This window comes from Meleagris gallopavo, chromosome 9 (genome assembly GCF_905368555.1).
Source record: "Meleagris gallopavo chromosome 9, MGAL_WU_HG_1.1, whole genome shotgun sequence".
In the NCBI taxonomy this organism is placed as follows: Eukaryota; Metazoa; Chordata; class Aves; order Galliformes; family Phasianidae; genus Meleagris; species Meleagris gallopavo.
The window spans coordinates 7,190,068-7,208,178 of record NC_139412.1 but is presented as its reverse complement, the minus strand read 5'-3'; the positions used below and the strand labels follow the sequence as shown (position 1 = coordinate 7,208,178).

At 34.6% G+C, this 18,111-nt stretch overlaps 1 long non-coding RNA gene across 2 annotated transcripts in view; it reads right to left on the bottom strand.

Moving 5' to 3' along the window:
- LOC116216941 (uncharacterized) overlaps positions 1-18,111 on the bottom strand; it is a 254,001-nt gene that overhangs the window by 57,193 nt on the left and 178,697 nt on the right. For both annotated transcript variants that reach the window (XR_014884983.1, XR_014884984.1), the window contains one exon: positions 4,033-4,115. This is a non-coding gene — a long non-coding RNA (uncharacterized LOC116216941). The remainder of the gene's footprint in view (positions 1-4,032; positions 4,116-18,111) is intronic.

Genomic DNA, 18,111 nt, shown 5'->3' with positions numbered 1-18,111 from the left:
GCATCACACCTAATATGGATGGTATACTCTTTTCTTACACTTAATGAATATCTGTTAATTAACACTGCATAATATTGTAAAACCTGAGAGTATAATTTTTTGGACTTTTCAGTTCTTTCCTTTGAAAGGCAGTGGTGTAGCCACAGGTGTCTACAACATGAAATGGTATTTTTTTTAATGTATTTATTTTTACAGGCAGAACACCTGTTTTTTAATAGGAAAAAAGGTCTGTAATGTTGATGATCTACTGACTAAAGCAAATTTGACACTGATAACACAAATGAAGCATGGTGCACTATGCTTTGCAGTTAGCTTTCAGGGAAAACATGATCTGCAGCAGTTTTAAAGGGAATTCTCATCTTCAGAGAAGATTTTCAATGCTCCCATTAACATTGATCACATTTGTAGTAGTCTCGGGCATAATACATTATTAATATCACCCTTTTTTGTTTTTTTAATTGTTTGAAAAGAAACAAAGGAAATTAAATAGAAATGTCTCCATTAAAATAACAGAAGTGGTCAGACTAAAATCCATCAAACAGGAAATCCAGAATTAAAAGTTGATACTCCCACTGAGCATCTCCAGACATCAGCTGAACTTGTGCGCTACATTTTGCAATATTAAGTCTTGGCACAAGCTCAAAATAAGGTGACTTACAGATGAGTCACCTCCTTCTAGCAGTTTTAAAGTCCAAACCTTAATGCATTTTTTGTGTATCATACCAGTAAATGTCTTGTAGATCTCACTCCTTTAACACATGCAATTGTGCACAGGACTTTCATCTCCCATAAAGATGAAGTCAGGTTAAGAGAAAAAAAAAAAAAAAAAAAAAAATTCTCAAGGGAAAGACTTTGTTCAGAACACTCATCTCCCAGGCTAAATGCAATGTGAAAAAGACATTCAAAAACAGAATATTTCACCCAACGATCTCTAATTTTTTGAAGTAATGGAAAAAATTGAAAAAGGACACCACAAACTAGAATTGCAAAACAAACTGCAAGATTTTCAAGTACTCAAAGTAAAAACTCCACACTTTTATGTATGTATTTATACATGTATATACACACACAAGTATAGATATATATACGTATATTAAATCAAAGAAAGGCAGTTTTCTTTCAGAGAAGCAGCAAAAACAGCAGGGGGCAAGCAGCAGCAAAGAAACAGGAAAAGCTTAAGAGCAAATAGCATTAAAAAAGTCCCAAACACATTAGAAACAGATCTATGTAATAGCACTTCAGTATTAGGGGAAGATGTAGTTATATTGCCTTTTAGAAGTGCATCCCCAAGCAGTTAATATCAATCACTGTAAACAGATAAAATTCCAATTCTCCCTATGTACTTTTGTGAAGTAAGTTTCTTTAGGGAAGATGCTTTCTACTTGTATCCACAATAAATGTAAGAAAGAGGAATTTGTTCCATCACATTCTTACTGTTTTTAAACATGTGATTCAAAACCAAATGTTTTATATTTTTTATATATATACTAAACTAAGCAGGATAAATAAGTGGTATTTCCTTCAAGAAAAAACAAAAATTCTGGCCAGCTGAATCTTATATAATCATTTCTGTTCACATTAGAGTCGAGGGAAAACTTCGCTATTAACTTGGAAGCCCCTTTCTATGTAAGGGTATACTGAGTAAAGTACTCACAGTCTACACATCTATTTAGATTTTCCTGACATTTGACTTTTGCTCTGGAGTTTGGTAAGATTAAGGCCAACGATCTTGAGGCCAAAGTCATTTAAGTCCTCAGAAATGTCTACAATAAAACCTTTGGCATTCTTTATACTAGTACACATTAACTACTTCCCTTCTACAACCTCAAGTGCCATATCAGAACTATAATCTTTTCTACAAAGCTCTTATCATTTAACATATAGCCAATTCTTTTTAAAAATTGAAGATAATGCTTTTAAATGAATTCAGTTTCATAGATAATGTTTATGACCAGTGCAAATTGTGTTTTCAGGACATAACGGGAATGCTGGAGAAACAGAGGAGAGCAAAACACTTGCATCAAGATTTTAATAGTGCTGTGCTACAGAAAAATAATAAAATAACATGATAAAATAATTAAAATAACCCAAGTCAGAGATTGCCTTTTCTTCTTATCCCATTCTTTTCCATGAAGCCCCAGTCTTGTCCTACTCCTGACACCAGTATGTAGACAAGTGAACTAATAACTGGTTCAGAGAGCTGAATTACTAAATACATCCCATAAAAGGTAATGGGAGAAGGCAGTTAGCTGCTTCAGCCAGCTCAGGTTACCAGAACGAAACAGAAACGCATACCCAAACAGCCCTGAGTTGAGATGTATTTCTGTCCTTTGTAGAGCATCCCTCCAGTCCTAACAGCAATTACAACAGTGCTGGAGCCTGGAACAGATTGTTGACCTTTGCCTAGACATTTGGTGAACACACAGCTTGCACTACTTTAATTAAATACAGGGCCAGTAGCCTGGACCACTGGTCAGAAACTCATTAAAGTAATGAGAATCCCTTTGCTGCTATCTTCCAGGCTATCTTTGTAGAGTCTTCAGGCAATTGTACGGTTGAGAACAGGTCCGAAAATCTACCAGAGGAATAAATGATGGCAGCTCATTATCAGATGAGAGAATGAATCCAGATGGCTGATGACATGGATAGGGAAAGTTCCACCTAGTTCTGTTTATTGCAGCTAAAATTCTTCCTTCTCTTGCATATCACTGAACTGAGAAAATGTCTGTATAAAATTAATATTTGTAGTGCACTTCTGATATATTCATGGAAAGATTTTGACACTCAGTTTCTGGATTAAAATTAATTTACTTTAAGATTCAGTTAAAAGGATGAACAAGTTGAAAAGATGAGATGTGGATCTACAACTGAACTTCTCCCAAATCCCTTTTCCTAAGGTGCCTGTAGCCAGAGGTTCCTCCAGGATTAACTTCTTGAGTATCCCTTCCCTTGCATTCTCTTTCAAATCCCTGTTCAAAACCCCAGAAAGCAAAGCAAAACCACAAAGCCATATCAGTGAGATTCCAGCTGTCAAAATCTAAGGTGTCTGTACAGTACTGCTACCTAACACAAAGTACAAGCACTTGTTAAACTCACAATGGAGCTGGTTTTATTAGAGTAAATTGTGAGCAATCTCACAAAAGCCTCTGCATTATCATTTAAAATTTTGCATTGGCAAAAAAGCTTCTGGAGCTTGTAGTGACATAAATTTTCCAAACAAGGGCATACAGCTCAACAGTCTAAATATAAAAAGTTTGCTTGGTTGATTTTATTTCCCTTGGCACTTTTCCTTTTTTTTTTCTTGATAGGAGACAGCTTCATTGCTATGCTGATAAAAGCAGGAAAGCTATATGATACTGTCACCTCCATCAAAAATTACTTCCTTGTCAAAAATCTATATATTACTGTCGTAGCTGAAAGTGGCTTTGGTGTAGATTCAACACAATGCTACTGGGAAATTCTATACGAGCTTCCATTAGGGCTTTTCTCTCAGTCAGAGAACCTTTTTTGTCTGTGCTGTTCTTGTCAAATATTTAGCGGGTACGCTGTTGGGAAAACTGCAGCTTTGAGAAGCCTGTTTTGAAGGTAATTAAAAGTAAAGATTTTTTCTCTTGTTTTTTTGCTGCCCCAGGATTTTTGCTCTTGAGCAGAAACTCCCTATTGAAGTGAACATAGCTTTCAAGAATGACATCTTTGGTCAGTACAGCTGCACTTGTGCAGCAGTGATTTTATTATGCAGTGCAGTTTTAAAGCAGCTGGGAATGAGAAGACAATTACAGCTCTTCTAGAGTACCTGCATTCAGGGAAACATATTATGCACTTTAAGATTTAAACTTATGCCTATATACTACTGTCATCTAAATTCTACAGTGGCCTGAAAGAGATCTCTTGCTGAGATAGTGGAAAAACAAGGTGTTTTTTTTCTTTTTCTTTTGTTGTTGTTGTTGTTATAATACTTGAAAAAAAATAAAAAAAAATCTCAAGTGACCTGAAAGTGTTGATAGATGGGGAAATCAGAATTCATATCTTTACCTTGTACGGCTCTTTCCGGGTTTTCCTTGGATGCGTTCTCTTCTTTCCTATCCTCTCCTTTCCTTTTCTGTTCCAGAGAACATCTGAATAAAACAAAAGCAGGTATTAAAAGAATTGAAAAAAGAAAAAGAACGTATGGCAAACCATACATTCTCTTCAGAAATCAGAAAATACAGTGAAACTCACTAATATCAGACAAGTAAGATAAAGGCTCTAGGAAGTCCGTAACCGGCCCAACTTAATCCCAGCGAAGAACAGGAAAACCTCTACTGAATAGAGTTGTTCCTGCTAAGAGGATGATGATTCAGCCCATGAAATATGACTGAAAACCAAATAGCTCATCGCTGCACCCTTCTATCAAAACTGCTGAGAGTGATAATGCAGTGGTTAAGGCAATTAATAGAATAAAATTTTCTACATTTGTAACTTCGGTAAATGAAGTCAAGAACAAATTATTCAAATTCAGAGATTAATTTTTTCACATTTCTCTCAAAATTGTAATGAGTGCCAACTATAAAACTCATTACAGTTTACAGGCTTAATGATCATAGATTATATGCTCAAATGCAAGATTAAAAACCACCTTTGGTTCAATTTGGGGTTCTGAGTAGAACCATATGAAACTGAGAATTCACTGATTATGAGAAACAGTGATGCATTTGTATTTCCTTAGAGAACTGAGGAAAAGTACGTTTAGCATTTTCAGCTATATTTTGGATAAATAGAATGACTGCAAAAAGTTTCATTTCTAAATCTTTTGCCTTAATTTAAATTTATTTTTTTTAAGTATCAAGTCATTTCATACCAACACAAATAGGAACATTCTGAATTAAAGGTTAGGCTATTTCATTACAGCCATCTATTCAGAGCAGGAAGAAGGGAGTATCTTTCAAGCATCTTTCAAAATATCTTTCAAGACATTCTGTAAAGCAGCTGCCCTTTGCTGAACTTATTCTGGTTTTGTGAGATTTATAGAAGTAGCAGGCTATTTTTGGAGTTTGCCGGAGATAAATGGAGTACATTATTGGTATGTAGATCTACAGAAACTTGGCACTTAGAAAACCCTGGTTAGAGAAAAATAGCAAACTGGTACTATTTGTTAAATCTGAGCATTTGTCTGTTAAAGTTTGTTTTGATCAATAAGTGCTTGGCTATTAAATTAAAATTAGCAACATACATGTAGTCACACAACATCAAATTCCAGTGTAAGCTTGTTGCAAATACACACTATCTATATGTATATGGAGTTGATTTCTAGAATAACTTTCCCCAGGAATCACACAGAGAGCAGGCTTTCTGACAGAGCCAGGTTAACACAAAATGGCATTTACACAAGTTAATATGTAAGAGTAAAAACATGACCTGGTGTTGGAGTTATTCCTGAAATATAGCTCTTATTTCTAGTATTTTCAGAGTGGCTAGGTAGAGATAAACATAAGAAACAGTATTAACAGATAGGATTTAATTCCAAAGTAACCTGCAAAGTGTTGTAGTAACTTTTAAGATAAGTTGAATATAAAATTAAATACTGGAATACATGTCCATTATGCATACATTTCACATGCATATTAAATTTAAGAACTCGTGAAATAGCTTCTATTTTTAAAAAATATGTTTTAGAAGTATATATAAAAAACCAATATGTTAAAACTTACAAAAATATAGCAGGAAAACAGAAGAAATCAGAAAATGACATTTTGCATTGAAAAATACACATATTTTTGTAACCAATTCAAATACTAAATCCATTTAAAATGTTAGCTTTCATCTCTTAATCATCCTGCTGTCATAAATCTTCTGACTCTCAGGAATACATAATACATACTTGGAAAACATTCAAATACTGAATTGATGATGTCAAGATAAGAAGAGAACCAGATAAACAACACTGTGTGTTTCAGCACTGCTGTAAAAGAAAACGTGTACTTTCAGCAAGAGCCATTTAACAGTTGGGTCAATCTCAGTTATTATTTTAAGGATAAAATTAAACAACAATAATAAGCTTTTTGTCAGCTAATAACTGACAAAAAAATCTTAATAAGGGATTTAATCCTCAAAGCATCTTATAGTCATTTTAGTATTAGTAATTTTGATTTCATGTTGCATTTTTAGCAATTTGGGACAACATCCTAAGGTACAAAACAAATACTATAGCTTCAAGGACACCTGCAAATATCCTAAGACCAACCTGTCCTAATTGGAGAATGTAAAATTTCAGCATACAAGACCTATTAAAAAGCCACAGCTTGAGTTTCAATGACACTGAATACAGGAAAATCATACTGCAGAAATAAAGGTCAGCTACTATAAGGTATATATAAACACTCTATTATCAGATACCATTTGTTATCTCTAACTCCATGTTAAAGTTTATCTGAATCTGATACAAACATTATAATATTCAACTGTTCAGTTATCTCATCAAGGGGCTTGCACAAACACATCATTTCAGATGTTTTGCCCATACTAGATACTTTTAATATTCATATTAGGACCAGATACTGAAGTTGCAGTTAACCCTATATTTAATAGAGTTTCTTTACGAATACTACTTCATGTTTCCATGTGATGCTAGACTTACATTTGTCTGAGAAGTAGTAAGGAATTTTCTAATTAATGACTTCTGGTAGAGGCAAAAACGTAGAATTCTCAAATACCTCAAGCTTTCACTTTACTTCAAATGGAAGTGATAATTTCAGCTAAATTAACAGTTTTCATCAAACAAAATCTAGTGTAACTTTTCATGGAATCAAGGATTTTCATTCCTAAACCTTAAAACCTCTTTCTTCCTAGCTCCCAAATACAATCGCTCACTATAGATCTATTTAACCTCAAATCATCCCTATCTACTACAGGCTCTATGGAGCATCTCTAATCCTTTATAACTCATTTTAATTCAGGCTGCATTGGTCAAACAGGACAGTTACTATCCACAACAGAGATGTTTCTATATCTCAATATTAATTCTCATGCACTGCATCCTAAGTAAGATTACAAGGATTCTAGAGAACTCATGCTATTCTAGAGTGTGGTCAGCCTGATTGGTCAGCCTCTGGGACTGGTATAATATGTACGGATGAACATCTAATAAATGAAAATTCTTGAAAATTTAGAAATGTTAAGAGATAAAGGAAATAACAGTGTATTTCTGAGACAAAAGCCTGTCTCTGGTGAATACAAACTCTCTCTTGCAAAAATCATCAGTGCCCAACTCTTCTCAAAAGATAAGTCACCGGTGGGTTCATTTTGCTTCAGTCAAAGAATACCTGTATTTCTTTCCCTTGCTCTTGCAGGCCTTTTTAGGTCACATTCTGAAAATAAAACATAAATTGACACATGGAATCAAGTATTGTAATCCAGATTGTTAGGTTTCTGCAAAATTATGGTAGATTAAAATTGACATTAATAATGAACCGGTGATTACCATTTCTCCTGACAGCAATATGGTTAATGTAGTTCTGTGTAAACACTTCATATCCTACAAAATGGTAAGCAAGATTGTGTTGTGATATTTAAATCAATAGTCATTTTGGTTTAGAGTTCATTTTTAGCTTTGCATTGTCTAAATTTAACTCAGATTTGCAGACAAAAGCAGCTGTACATTAAGAGGGATGTGCTGTGATGTATGCAGAAAGATAGGTGGAGTCCTGAGCTTCATCTTAAACTTCATTCAAGGAACATTCCTAATGCCATATATCATTGCATTTGAATGTTGTTAGTCTTCTTACATTAGTTGACTGGTCTTTCCTTGTGTATATGAAATAATGAAAATATCTCAAAATACATTTTCTCAGTAGAGATTGTGCTAAATGGAGAATAAATGGTACAGTATCAGTTTGCTCTAACAAATGGTAAAAGAGATAAGGTAGCTATTTTTTCTTTCTCAATTAAAAAAAATCTTATTAAATATCTCTAATATTCAATAAATCTTCTCATTTTTTTTCAGTGTACAGTTATATATCCATCATATACATCTATCATATTTGTATGTCTGTGCTACAGACATAAATATACATGCACTATTCTGGGGACATATCAGGTATTTCTAAATAAGAACAAATATCAAATAACTTTGCATCTAGAACAACACTAACAAATGAACTATAGTAATAACTTGCTTTTCAGTAGCTCAATGTAGCTTTGCTTGATATCACAGTTAAATCCAACTCCCCCAGCAGAAAAGCATTTCCTTCTCCAGCCACAGAGACTTGTGGATACATTTCCGTGGGTATATTACATGGCATGATGCTCTAGCTGAACTTGCAGTAATTATCCCTCCTGAGGAAAAGGACATATTAGCCTGAGAAAACTACACCATTAATATTTTTGCCAAACTACTACTATTCTCCTTTGAGAAAGGCTAAGGGGCTTCAGAAGCTGAGGATGGGGAACTTGTGTCCCCATTCTGCTATGATAGCCACGTTGTCTGTCAGGGAAACTTGCCAGATTAATCCCTTCCAGGAGCATGGCAATGCCTGAAGCTCACATACTAGAAGTGACAGAAGTACTGTGAAGCTACTTATTTACCCAGGAGCTAGAAGTGAACCCAGAGGAAAGAAAGTGTACATATATATATATATACTTGCATATACCAAAAAAGAAACAGTAAGGAAAACACATTATTGGCTTGTGTTTCCTTTCAAAGAACAGTGACATTTAGAAGTTGAGACCCTGGGAGATAATTATGAGAAATTTAATTTTTTTTTTAAAAAAAAAGGTACATAAAAGTTACTAAATTTAGCAGAGCTAATATCTCAGCAGATTTTTACTGAGATGTACCTTGATTGAGACATTGCTGACGTGGTCTGATGTTCTGATACAGTTCTACATACCTTAAAGCCTTCAACACCAGTTGAAATAGTCCAGCAAATAAATAATTAATAATCTTCTCTCGGATTAGTAAGAATTGGCCCAAAAATGCTCTAATAAAACTTAGCATATGCCTGTAGTGGTGAGACTCTCCAGCTGTGTACCAGCACTAATAAACATAGCTATTAAATCTTAACATCTGAAGGTAAATTGGATAAGAAAAGGCAGACAAAACTTTTATGACCAAACAGATCACATATTTGCAAGCTTTGTATATCATGTATGTAGTATATATGATAACATAAAATGCATATAGGTTATTGCAATTTCTGTCCAAAATTTAAACATAAATTATATTTAAACTCATTATTCATAAGCTTTCTGACAAAAAATAAAAATAAACATGTTATATTATCATCGATATTATCACTATTCTCCAGTAATGCAAGCCAGATGTGGAGTTCCTTTAAATATACTGCTCTGCATTTGTTTTCCTGCTTAAAAAAAACCTGAAATGTGTTCACATGGTAAACCTTATTGAGGGATAATGCAAAATAAATGCATTTTCATAAAAGATTCATTTCAGTCTACAGCGTACAGGTGTATTGAAACAGGCTGTGCATATTAAACGTCGAAATAAAAATCGTCTGAAAAAATATTGCCATCCAAGCACTTTCTCCAATTTCCAAAACTAACAGAATCTGCAGATGCACAGGGTACTTAACCAGAACTAAGGCTAATGCATGCATTATTCCTTTTACTTGCTACTTCCTCCCATAGCTCTCAGCACACAGGTCTGATGCTATATGTAAGAATGGGAGAGATGAAAGAACTTTACAGATTATGCCAATAACATTAATCTATTGAAAAGGGCATAAATTAAACTTTTTTTTTTTTTTTTTTTCCCCTTTTCTGGGACTGAAAGCTAGGTATCAGTGAGCAAGTATTCCCGGGGTTCTCATTCCATTTCTGAACTGAAACCTTCATTAATTTGGAACATTAATTGTGGAAATTTATTACTGGAATATTTTCACCACTATAGCTTCCTTTTAATGTATTCTTAATGAAATGCTTCTGTTTTCACACAGGCCGGTATCAGAATTAACTTGGGCAGCTTTGCAGAAGTATCACAGAATCACAGAATGGCCTGGGTCGGAAGGGACCTCAAGGATCATGAATCTCCAACCCCCCTGCCACATGCAGGGCCACAACCTCTACATTTAATACTACACCAGGCTGTACTACTAGAAAAAAGGCAGATGAATGAGCCATGTGCTTATCATGAAGTACTACAACTTACTAATAATGCTAAACAAACTTCAGTATCAGGTACTACATAACAAAGGCTCTATATGTTTATTGTTTCCTATACAATAAAATTTTTGCCCATTAAGAACAAGTTTGTGCGTCTGTGGAATCCTATCACATAAGCAGGCTGACTTGCTTTATTACTTGGTAATAAATACTAGTTTCAGGTGTGTTTTTCTCTGCTCTGTTTACCTTCCAAACTCACATTTAAGCCCCAATGATATTAATGAAACACAGAATGTGTGCAATATGGAGAGGTAAAAGGATTCCTGCAGCGTTAAGGTAAGATACGTAGGAAAATCTGGATGAGCTACATGATAATTATCTGCCGGGTGCTACCACTCATAAGATATGACAGAACTAATGGGAAAATAATGCTGGCAAGAATGTATGGCACAACATGCACACACGCTCTATAAAATGCACAACTTTGAGATTCTGAGACATAAAACTTAATTGGATTGAAAATCCTGTGACCAAATGATCTATAACTTCTTGCCTATTCTCTGGACCTATCACTGTGAGAATGATAAGCAGAAAGGCATTGAGATGTCACTGACAGCCACCTCATATAAAATTAATGATTACAAGTACATAACAGTATTTATCTTTTGTTTTAGTATATTCATTCACGTGTTGGTCTATCTTTTACAATTGTAATGATAAATCCAGTTTTTAATTAGCAGAAGATATTATTAAATTAACTGTCTCATTTATATCACTTCTAACAGTTCATTTCCCAATCTAATTTCAAATTCTCAGTTTTCTATTTAAATTAGAGAAATGAACATATTCTCACTGAAAATACATTTGATGCTTCACTGTGATATGTTTTAATAGATATTTATTTACTTTGATAGGTAGTGTAACAAATTTAGTTTATTAATTGAATACAATTAAAGATCTATTTTAAATCTAATTCCTTACAGTTTTACTCTCAATTCACACCAATAAAAGTCCATTGAAACTCACTGAAGCTTAGCAAATACTCCAGTGTATTACTATTTGGAGATGCATTTAGCAGTCCATTTCTAAACAACAGAGTTTTTAAGATAATGGTTCAGTGATATTAATGATTGAATCCCAACCTTAACACTAGGAAAAGGCTCTTCACCAAGAGGATGGTTGGACACTGGAACAGGCTCTTCAGAACAAGGTAACAGCACAGCACCAAACCTGCTGGAGTTCAAGAAGCACTTGGACAGTGCTCTCAGGCAGAGGGTTTGGATTTTGAGTGGTCCTGTGCAGAGCCAGGAGTTGGACTTGATAATCTATGTGAGTCCCTTCCAACTTGGGAAGTTCTATGATTCTACAGTTAGTTATATCTTGAACAGCCTCCACTTGATTTTTGATAAAATACTTTCCTTTAAATTAATTAAATGACAAACAAAAGAGGCAGTCTGCTTGGGTTCACCTAATTTTCACTTCATTTCATAGCAAGAAGTGTGCAATTTGTTTTTACTGTAGTCTACACTGCATGGAACAACTTGTCTTGAAACTAAAAAAAAAGAAAAAAGAAAAAAAAACTAAAAAACTGGTAGAAAATTCACAGTGTCAATCTTTTTATTTTACTTTTCAGTTTTTAAAATTGATTAAAAACAAAAATATTGTAGGAGTTTTGCTTTGTTTCCTCTTTGAGAAATAATGTTTCACAATGCTATATTCCTTTCAGCACAAATGCCCTTTAATGTCACTGACTCATTAATGCAAGTATATTTACTTCCACTTATAATTATAGGTTACTTATGATTAAAGTGCATTTTTGAAATGGTACCTGTTCCACTGAGGATTATTAAAAATGAATAATTAGGAGCATCTCCTTGAGGAGTTAATATTCTAATATTTAACCTACATAACTATTTGCACATAAAAATCACATATTATAAATGAACAATTCAAACTGTTTGAAATGCAAGTGAAGGTAAGACTAGTTTACCTAATCTTTCCTATTATCTAATAGGAAAAAAAAAAAAAATCTAATATAAAAAGGAGAAGGGGAGAAGGAACGCCAAACACACAATCCATCAGAATACACTATAGGAACCAGTGTATTTTAATATTATTGAGCCTTTGATCAAAGGTTAGGTTTCAGCACAGTGAATGTGCTCATTTTGAGCTCACAAAGCCATGTGTGAGGACCTGCGTGTATGGGACATCAAATATGAGACATCTCCGTCGTCTCTATGCAACGACATGTGTTCTGTGTCCTTAGTAGGAAAACAAAAGACATCCCTGTAGGATGAATTGCTTTTTTCCTCTTCAGGAAAAGAGAAGACCATTACTTTCCCATGATGATCTGCTCTGCAACAAGAGTCACTTAATGCCACCTTAGAGAGAGAATGCATCCAACTTAGGAATGCTCACTGAGAGTAGGGTATTTCCAAAGGTTTCATCTGACAGCTGGATGAAGCCCATCACTACTGATCTTAAGTTTTTCTTTTCCAAAGTTCTTACTGAACCTGTTTATTTGATATATACAACCAATCAGAATTGATGGAGTGCCTTAAAGCTAATTAAACTACTGGCAACTTCCCAGACCGCTCAGCTGTGTGTGCAACATTGATAGCACGTTCATTCCTTTCACAATATGATTTTAGTTATCCATATTTTTCCCTATATTGACAGAGTTGTTTATGGCACTCCTCAGGTATAGGCCTTGGGTCCCATTCTACATTTATCTACTCCCATTAAGTGGTGTCATTAAAGACATTTCAACATTCTCAGTACTCTGTGAATGTTTGTGACATTAAAGCTTGAATATCTTCAGATTTCCTACAGCTAAATGTTGACAAGCTTGAATTCTTATTTATTGATTCCCTCTAGTAAGAAACTGCATGTGACAATTCCTTTCACAATGAGCTTTATCCACAAAAGACTGCTGTTCTGAAAGTACAGTTGAGTAAACCCACTCAGTTTAAGGGTCAAAATTATTACAGTGGTAAAAATATACATATATAATATGAAAATGTAATGCTGAATCGTATGTTCTCATTTCTATCATGCAAGTTCCATCTGCAAAAGCTTTTGTTCCTTTTAGTTTAATGTGGAATGAAAGGACAAGTATGTATTCTTAGACTTGCTGAAATGTTATCCTCATTCTCAGGTCCACTAAAAGATAAGATTCCCACAATCATAAATCACACATGCAGATCAGGATTTTATGTCACTGTTCAAATTCTACTCACTGCATATATAGAAAACTCAGAATTTTCAAAATTTATTAATTTGCTTCCTTTAAGATATGTTTCACTAAATTTTTACTGAACAAACTCAGCTGAGATCCTTATTTATTGTGTTTTCTCATTTTCTATTAAGCTGAATATCTGCAACAATGAAGAAGGAAGCAGAGTAGTACTATATTTTAGTCATCTAAAGGAGACAAAAAAACCTGTTCATCTAAGATATTAGGCTCAAACAATAATCATGTTATCAAAAAGGCTAAGTGGTCATAAATGCAGAATCTCTGTATCAAGTTAAGCCAATATATAAATTTGACAAAAACAAAAACACAGACAAAACAAACAAACAAACAAAAAAAAACTTTGCTCTAAATCAATACATCTTTCAGACATGGTTGACAAGAAAGTCTTTATTTCCTTTGCGTACCATCTCCTTATGCCTTGTGCTACACTCAATATTCCATCTTGAGTAATGCTGTGGAAATATAAATCATTAAATCTACAGATGGCAGGGGCAAGAAACAAGCCATCCAGAACCCAGAATAAATAATTCACAGAAGTCATAAGGCCAAGATAGGAATGTGTTCTTATTTGCTGTGCTAAAACACTTTTCCAAATGTTTAGAAATAGGTATTTATAAACAAGAGTTGAGTGACTTGACGCTGGAATTCATTTTTCCCCTGGTATCAGCAGGATAACATTGATTTATTTGAAGACAAGTTCAAGCCCAGCATTTGTTCTTTGTAGACTGCCTCCCTAAAGGTGAAACTCATAGTTTGAGTCTTACATACCAAATAAATTCCACTTAAATCTACTTTGATGACTTAATTGGGGTGTATGGCTTGTGTTGGCCTCCTGCAGCGTGTTGGATTTCACTCTATATTATTTGACCTTATCGTCAGAATAGTGTTGCATCTTTTACTGTTTGTTTTATTCATGATCCTGAGGTGAATACAATAAATAAAAGCTTGAAAAAGCATTCTTGAAGCGATTCCAGTGTTAGAGAAAAACGCTGTTTACCTTACTCCTGGGTAAGCAATGGAACTACGATCACCAGCAGAGCTCAGGTTAACTGCTCATTCTAGATACATGGCTTGCCTTCATTTATGATTTTACAATCCCCCCCAGATCCCAGTCTTGTTTATTAATGTGGCATGAGGCACATACAATATAGAATACACAGAATAGTCATAAAGGGGATTTTGTCCTTTACCAAACTATTCTGCACGTATTACAGGAAATGGTCACACCTAAATCAAGCATGGAGAACAATTTCCTTGCTGATGACTGAGTAGGATTTTCAGATATATACACAAAGTGTGTATTTGCGCTACACTTGCTCTATCAGCATATAAACTACCTTTTGCTTGTTCTGCCTATGCTCCAGTAACCTGCCAAGCGAACCAGTGTGCACGTAGAAATCACACTGCTTCATTAGATCGCTGCTTTGCTGGCATTAATAAGGACCAGTGATACTAACAGAGGATTGCTTTCTGGAACGACTGTCACATTAATAGGGTTAGGAAGTCTTACAGATACAACTCATTCAGTTGCATTTTAGCAGTGCTTTTATCTTGTCTTATTTTAAATTTTTAAGCGTGAAGTGCAAGGAAGTAAGTAAAGGGAAACTGGAGTGTTGTGATGGAAACAGGATCCACCTTCTTTCCGCACAAAGTGCACCTGGATAGCTCCAGACTGGCAAGCTCTCTCCCTGTAATTCACTATTCCCCTCCCAGCACTACAGAATTGCTCATCACTTCTCTGCACAGAGCCTTTGCCTCCTGCAATGCCTGCTGTGACTGCAGGAATACCGTGTAGGCAGAATCAGGTGGGCTCCAGAGGGCAGAGCAAGGAAAGTGGAGCCCCTGAACCCCTGTCCCGGGGGCCACAGTAGAGAAATGCAGTGGCTGGGTTAACACATCTGAGTAATTCAAAAACAGCAAAGATTTGTTACCAAAATACCACTATGACTTTTAGTTAGTAGGAAATGAATCAAAAACTCTACTCTTTTTTTGTCAGAGAGAAACAAGTGAGCTCCCATAGTTTAAAAAAAACCTGCTATTTTAGTCTGTCCATGTTTCCAGTGTGTATTCCATTGTGCAGAGAGAAGCAATTCTACGGAGCCATACTACAGATGAGTTGAGCAGATTTGAAAGATATTCCTTACATTTCCAACACTATATTCAACTCCACTGATCAAGGATTCAGATTTCTTTAACACCAAACCAAATACAGCAAAGAAACAAGAATGCTTTTGAAAAACTAATGTTCTTTACTTAAGTAATGTAGCAAATGGCTACCAAAACTGAAAGTGAAGCTGCTTCTCTTGGTATTACCTATCACCTGCAGTCCTGTACAAACACTCCTAGGGAAAGCATAACCTTGAAGGAGGAATAAGAGAGGCTGGAAGTCCCTTGATAAAACTATCCTCATAAAACAAACACACTTCTGCCCTTTAAAGGAAATGACAGCCCATGACCTCATGTTCCAGTAGCTTTTTGTGTCTGTAACATTTTTTAAGATACAGATAGTAAGTCTAAAGCAAAATGTCAGCCATACATATACTGTAACAGTTTAAGGAGAAGAATTAGTTTAAGAAGAAAAAGAAGACAAATCCCCTAACCTTGCAGTTTTTCTCTATTTCTAGTTATTGATTGTACTGAAGTTCATAATATCCATTCCACTGAGAGGAAAGGGGTGATAGCAGCAATTAACTGCTCACAAAGAGACTTAAAGAAGATATATTAGGAACAATGCCAGAAAATAATTTAAGAATAGATTTGGGTGAATTTTTTAGTCAGAAATCTTTAAGGGACTTAATAATTTACATATTCGTTTCACCGACTATTCAATATATCATAATATATAGCAAACTACATAAAAATTGTTAAAATCTAAAAAAATATATTTCATCTTGGTGATACTGACTATTTTTCTCCAACTATTCTTTACATAAATGCTGTCCAATAGTCCATCATTTCATTAAAATAAAATTTCAAGCAGGAAGGTAACTTTCAGAGATTTTTCTCCCCACTGTTTTCATTCCTGCTCTCTTATTTTGGGCAGGTTGAACTTCGATCTTTAAGGTCCCTTCCAATCCAAGGCATTCCATGATTTTATTTTCCCTCTTTCCTCACCCATCCTGCAGGGGGTGAGAACAGAAAATCAAAGAATACATTTTTATTCTTATTTATTCTTTTTTAAAGGCTTTCTTACTAGATTATTTTCTATTACCTGCCAATGTTTCACACGACACATATTGAACAACTACAGTTTAATTCTATCTTCCAGCCTTTGAGAAAGAAAGAAAACTTATATTCAAGCTGAAGATAACTCCAGAAAGTTTCCTCCTTTCTGGAAATCACGTGACAAACTTTTTTGATATCATCTGATGTTTCAACAGCAATCCTGGAACTCTTCACATGCCACACCATTGCTCAAGACCTCTGAGATGACACAGTGCATGGCAAAGGTATGAATGTAACGTAGCTGCCTAACAGATGTCAAATGCAAAGTTGTTTCTGAACAGGGCAGTAATGCACGTCTCATTTTAATCCTAATAAATCATGCATTTAAAGATTCTGATATACCACAATTAATATGGACACTGCAAAGAGTCAGAGGAAATCATATATAAACACATTATATTCTGACAAGTAGATGCAGAACCACTGAAATCACTATACCTCAAAATCACTTCTTAGTCATACTAATTTAAGGTAACTCTTTAAAAATAAAACTCTGCTTCATAAGACTAAGTTATGAATCACCATAATATATGAATCACAACTTCAAATATGGAAAAGACATGGAAAAATAATGCCATTTGTTCAGGAGAGTGATGATTATTCTATTTCACAGAGGAGTGAAAAAAAAACAAGTTTCATTATTTTTATATAATCATTCTAAATTGCAAAGCCTTCACACATCCAGCCTATTTAAATACTATTTTAACAATGTAATTGCTAAAGATACTTCATTCTGTCTTGTTTAAAAAAAATAATAATAATAGCTTAAAAAAATCATATGCATTATTCTAAGGAGTTGACACCTGGAGGAATGTTTTGTTTACATTCATTCGTACCAGCGTACCCACCTGGAGAAGGCCCAAGTGAATAATTCAATGAACAGGGGAAGAACACTACAATTCCCTGTACAGAGGAGAGCCCCAAATTTGCACTTCATGACAAAGAAAAAAAAACACATGCAAACATAAAAATCTCAAAATGTGAGATTTCTAAACATGAAACAATAAACTATTTTTAGTTTAAAATACTGACCATCACCATCAATATTTTATCCACGCAAGACTTCAATGAGTGTTGTCATTAGACTACTCATATAGTCATTAGACTATGCTGATCTTAATGTATTTTGAAGCAGAAACTCATCAGCAACAACTTCAAACATTGGATATCACTTTCAATCCTATAACAGCGTTATCTCCTGAGAACAAGTTATCCCATCATTCTCATGTTTATATACAAGTACTCCAATAATCACATGGGAAAGTACTGTTCTTCTTGAACAGAGAATCCCTCCAACACAAAGTACTTCTTTGCATGTGTTACATTTGTACTGCCATGACATTTTGATTAAAAATGTAACTAATCTTACAAGAAGTCTTGCCCAAATGCAATCAATCATAGGTACTTTGTCCAAAATGGAACTGTAGCACCTCTGTGGAAGAAAAATGAGAGGAGATGCTGGTTTGTTGAAGTTCTCTATTGATGAATGGACAGAGAACTGTGAACATACCAACTCCATTACCATTACAACAAAT